Raw genomic sequence first — 6,282 nt, 5'->3', positions numbered from 1 at the left:
GGAGGAGGCAAATTATCTCTACAAGGTTCATTTCCATTTGTCAACAAATCTCGAAACTCAGCAAAACGTCCATCGAGAGAAGTCGTCAGATCCTCTTCCAATTTCTCAATTTTTTCATCCAAAGCAATGAACTTCTCATCATAACCAAATATTTTCTCAATTATATCATTCACACTTTTCTCTAATGCCTCAAACTTCACATTAAGTTCTTTAATTGTCGTCGCCATGAGAATAATAATTTTTATTTTTGCAGTGAATAGTGATGTGAACAGTAGTAACATGGTGAACAGTGTCGATAAACAGTACGTGAGCAATATCGATGAACAGTAACACATTTTTTTTTTCAACTAAAAAAAATCAAATATTTTTTGCAGAAGAAACAATAAACCAATTGATAATACCTTTGATAGAGTTGCGAAAGCGATTTTTTTCTCCACTAATTCTTTTATCTTCTTCAATAATAAAGAACAATTAACAAAGACCTTCAAAGGCAATAGAAGCTTTGAAATCTAGCTCTTGATACCAATTTGATGCAATCACAATTGCAAAGAAACAAATTCTTAATTAAAATCAATTCAATTCAATCCAAAAACTAACTATGGCCAAAGGCCTGCAACTCCTTATATAGGAAAAGAACTTCTAAAACAAATAAAACGCCCTAAATTTGGAATTAATAATAACCCCAAAATACCCTTATACTAAATAACCACAAAATACTAATTAGACCCAATTCTAGTACTCTCTAATGACATAGAAACTAATATAAGGCTCAATTATCAATGTGAAACCCTAATTCACATCAGATTCTTCTTAGTAGTTTTACCTTTTTTTTGTTATTGTTTTAAGTAAATTAGGAACAAAAACCCAAAAAGCCAAAAAGAAAAACCCTTCTCTCACCCTTCATAAAAGTTCTTGCTTTTCCTGTGCTTATAATAGAGTTTCTCGATACAACATTAGTCATGTGATTTTCTAAAACACAGGCAATAGATTCCACATAGACCAACCCTTAGAAGTATGCAATCTCCATTCTTCTAAGGGCGGTTTGAGGATCAGTTATATGTTACTAAAGGTCGCCCATATCCCCATGTACTTCTGTCTTAACTTAAACCATATAGATGTAGGAACTGTTATTTCAGAATGCAAATTTCTACAAATTGTGAAAACCCACGCACAACGGAATTAATAGGGTTCACAGTTTTGGATAGAAAACATACCTTTGAGAATCGGTTTAGATGTAATCTCTGAGAATCCAAGCTTTATGAAATCCGAAATCAACCCCTTGATCTTCTTTTGTATTCCTTTAGAATAGATTGGACGTTGTGTGGACAATGATCTACCAATCCCCTTCTTTCTCACAAAGCTAGATCCAATTTTGGATCTATCTTTCCTTGCCTCTTTTTCTAAACCAGGTGAATAGTGAATTCGGCCAAGAGAAAGAGTATTCTATTTATAGGCTACAACAGTGACCATGAGGAGAAATTAGGGTTGGGCCTCCTGACAGGCTTTGGCTTTCCATGTTCGCCCAAAACACACGGCCCAAGTCCGTCAACAAATGGCTTATTCCACTAAAGGCCATTGTTGCACTACCGCCCTAATCCCAAATTATGTGTCAGCGTTTATGGGCTCCATATTATATGCTCGTTGATCTCCCCGTGTTTAAGATATCGAATGTCCATTAATTAAGTCAACTTACTAACAACTACATTAATCAACTTCTTATGTCCTTGAGTAGTACCACTCAACCTCATTGTCATGTCGGAATAAATCCACCTGCAGGGTTTACATGACAATCTTTTTGAGCTCCTCAAGGGGACATCATCAACCCGACTTCCTGCGGGTCCCGGATTCCTTCTATAATCAACAACACACCTTACATACAATGTCATTACCCAATCCATCGAGTTTGTTGATTCACAAATGAATCTCACTCATTGATGATTTAAAGCAATGTAAAATGCATGTAAGTGCCCGTTATTATATCTGGATTAAGAGGACAAGCATCCATAATAACAGAGGCGTTTGTTCTCTTATACAGTCAGTATAAAGAGAAACAACCTCACTTGGTCCTGTTCAATACACACAAAGTGTACTAGTGTAATCCTATAGTCAAGATAAACTAATACCATATTATACTACAACTGTACTAATGGTTTGTCCAAATCCATCTAGTTTGTGAACGATTACTTATACTTTATAAGGTACTGATGATATGATCTTCTGTGTGTTCACACCATATCATCTACAACATAAAGTATTATACACATGCATATAACTAATAACATATATAATATGCATAACATTTGCCCATATGATTCTCATTCAAAATATAAAGAATTAGAGTTAATACAAAAGTAATGCTTTTAGTATATAACCCTATCAATCTCCCACTTATTCTCAAAGCATTGCTTTTTAGTATACTACTAAGAAATCTCCCACTTATACTTAAAGCTATGCTGCCAAGCATCTGATTCTCATCCCCTCAATATGCCTGTCAAGGGGTCAGCTAGGTTATCTTCTGATGCTATCTTGGTAACATAAACAACTCCTCTTTTCTAGGTGGTACTTGCGCTCAATGTGTTTACTTGCTTACAAGAAGTTCGGACCTAAAACTGATTCTTTGGTCGCCCTCGATTGGCTGCCACATATTCAGCTTCCATGGTGGAGTCAGACAAGCATTTCTGCTTGACACTCCTCCATATTATGGCTCCACCTCACAAGGTAAACACACAACCTGAGGTAGACTTACTCTTGTCCCTATCTGACCTTTTAGTACCCTCCACACCGAGAAGTAGTAAGCCACGATAGTGTGGACATTTACCATTCTACATTCGTGGAAATACTTTTGGAGTTCACGATAGTGTAGACTGTATACCCTAAGGGAACCAAACTATCTGCATGGTATACTAACATATAATCCTTAGTCCTTTTCAGGTACTTCAAGATATGTTTTACCGCAGTCCAGTGCCCTTGTCCTGGGTTCTTCTGATATCTGCTAACCATGCCAATGGTAAAGCAGATGTCTAGCCTCGTGCATAACGTGGTGTACATTAAGCTTCCTATAGCCAAAGCATAAGGAACCGCTTTCATGTCCTCTATCTCTTTTGGTGTCTTGGGACACATATCCTTTGAGGAACTCCATGCCTGAAAGGCAAGAAACCTTTCTTGGAGTTTTGCATGTTAGAACGAGTCAACATAGTATCAATATAGGTAGCCTGAGATAAGCACAATATCCTTTTCTTGCGATCTCTTATAATTTTTATCCCAAGGATGTGACCCGCTTCTCCCAAGTCCTTCATATCAAATTACTTTGATAACAATACCCTTATGTCTGACAACACTTTCACATTATTTCCAATGAGTAAGATGTCATCTACATAAAGAACAAGAAATACCACTACGTTTCCATCAAATTTCTTGTACAAAACAAGATGCTCTTAACCTTTTTCAATGAATCCTTCTGGTTGCTCCATATAGATGGTTTTCTCAAGACTTCAATTAAGGAAAGCTGTCTTGACATCCATTGTATAGACCCACTTGCATCCAATGGGTTTTACACCGATTAGAATCTATAGATTCCATCTCAGAATTCATTGCCTTTTGCCAAGATATTACATCTCTATCTTGGAGTGCTTCATTGTAGGTCCAGGGATTAGGATCTTGGTTATCAGTGGTTATGTCTAAAGACATTCCCAAACCAATCACCTATCTGGTTGTCTAACAACCCTCTCACTATGACGAAGCACCTCTTGTTCTTGTACGTTATTTGTGACACGTTGTCGTTCCTATTCTTGAACAATTGGTACTAAAGTAGTTTAATGTTTCTCCTCTCAATACTTCTAGAATAATACTACTCTGGGTAAAATTTAATGCACTGTGGGTGGAATAAGATTAATGATGTATAAATTGCCTTATAATATACCAGAACAGATAAAAAGTTTATTTTTCTTAATGACGATCTTGTCATTTAAAAGAAACAGAATATCCATCCTTAATTAACATAGAAACTGAAATCAAATTCTTTCTAAAATTAGGCACATAAAGACAATTATTTAACACCATAGTCTTATTTCTACCAAAAGATAAACAAACATCTCCCACTGCAACAGCTACTACTCTGGTAGCATCCCCAAAGATAAGGCAATCTCTCCAGCACAAAGTTTTCTGGTTTCCTAGAACCTTTGCAATAAAATGTAGACATGGTTAGTGGTTTCCGTATCTACACACCAGGTACTGGTAGATAACACCGCTAAACATGTTAAATGACTAGTGCATGAGACATACCTCTATTATTCTCTTTGTTGAGAAGAGGACAATCCGGCTTCCAGTGTCCTGACTGCTTGCACTTGTAGCACTTGCCTTTAGGCTTTTGCACAGCTCCTTGAGGTCCCATGCCCTTCTTTGCCATGTTCCTATGCTTCTGAACATTATTCTTCTTTTTACCGCCATTAAGCGTAGAAGTAGAAACCTTCTTAGTAGCATAAACCTGAACATAACTATGCTTAAAGAGACTCTCAGCTGACTGAAGTTCTGTCATAAGCTCCGCCAAAGAATACAACCTTTTGTTCATGTTGTAGTTAAGGCGGAACGGTTCAAACCTCTCAGGCAGCGTCATGAGAATGATATCGACCTGCGTTTCCGCATCAATATCAGCTCCAAGGATCTCCAACTCATTCAGATAAGCCATCATCCTGAGTATATGATCCCTTACAGGAGTTCCTTCAGTCATAGTTGTGTTCATCAAGTTTTTCATGGCAGTTTGCCTAGCAGCCCTATTCTGGTGTCCGAAGAGTTCCTTGAGATTGAGCATCATATCATAAGTTGTGGTCATGGCCTGATGCTAATGTTGCAGCACACCTGACATAGATGCCAGAATGTAACACCGCGACATCTCATCTGCCTTGTTCCATTTCTTATATGCTACTTTCTCCTCTTCTCTAGTAATATCGTCAGGCTTAGGTGGGCATTCCTCATTGAGTACATATTTGTACTCTTCAACAGTCAACACGATATCCAAGTTGCATTTCCAGTCTATGTAATTAGGGCCAAGAAGTTTGTTTTCCTTAAGAATAGTTGCTAGTGGGTTGAAAAACTTCTTCAGTTAATAACAAAAAAATTAATTAATTAATCAACCCATCACTTGCACCTTCCACACCGAGAAGTAGTAAGCCACGATAGTGTGGACGTTTACCATTCTACATTCGTGGAAATACTTATGGAGTTAACTTAAAAATCAATTAATTAACCCATCAGCACCCTACACACCGAGATGTAGTAAGCCACGATAGTGTGGACGTTTACCATATCTACATTCATTAACTTAACACCACTCGTTAGTTCTACTTCTATTAGTTCTATTAGTTAACTTAACACCAAAGAGGTTTTTCCTATTAGTTCTACTTCTCGTCAACTTAACAGCACACCACTCGTTAGAGTGGACACATGCCATCTAGACAAATAAAACTAAAATGTTGACCTTCTTTGGTCCTACAAATAATAGCAGTGACTCCGATCGGGAGGATACCATTACTTGCATCTAAGTGTATACCATTACTCAACTTCTTAGTCCATTATTTGTAATGAATCCCTTCAGATGGAGAAGTGAATCCATACATTAATAACTTCATATAGTTGTCCTTTAGAAGTTTGTTTTGGTAATCCGTAATTAGACTCATCCGATATGGAGGAAGGCACTAAAACCGACGCGCAAGTATAATTACATCACCAACAAACCAGTAATGGAGATCGTGGGATTTATACGAAACAAATTCCCGCTCCCACTTAGTTATTTAGATCTGAGGATCTTTCTGCTTACTGGTCAGGCCTATGTGCATGTTATCTATTATTCATGTGGGCTTAGTTTTTAACAAACATCCACAAATAAAAACATGCATATAGAGTGTCCATGTTATCTATTATTCATGTGGGCTTAGTTTTTAACAAACATCCACAAATAAAAACATGCATATAGAATAAGCAAATATGAACAATAAAATGGAAAACAAATTCCCAACTGTTATGGCCCATATTTATTGCTCCATCCTATTCGCCGAACTCTTTTAGTTGCCTTCGCAAAGTCCGAGGGGTTCGGCGTGCTGGTCAAAGTCGCGGGGTTGAGCAAATACCCCGATTTTATTTTATTTTTAGAAATCGTGACCTGTTTCCTTCACTGGAAACCTCACGAAATCACTTCATAGACCCCCGAACAGCAAACAAAAATCATCTCATCTAAGAGAAAAAAAAGTTTCTCTTTCTGCCGTGAAGGGCGCAACCCGCGCTCCACTT

The sequence above is a fragment of the Coptis chinensis genome, chromosome 1 (assembly GCF_015680905.1).
Source record: "Coptis chinensis isolate HL-2020 chromosome 1, ASM1568090v1, whole genome shotgun sequence".
NCBI lineage: Eukaryota > Viridiplantae > Streptophyta > Magnoliopsida > Ranunculales > Ranunculaceae > Coptis > Coptis chinensis.
The sequence above is the reverse complement of the archived record's forward strand: the minus strand, read 5'-3'. Positions refer to the sequence as shown.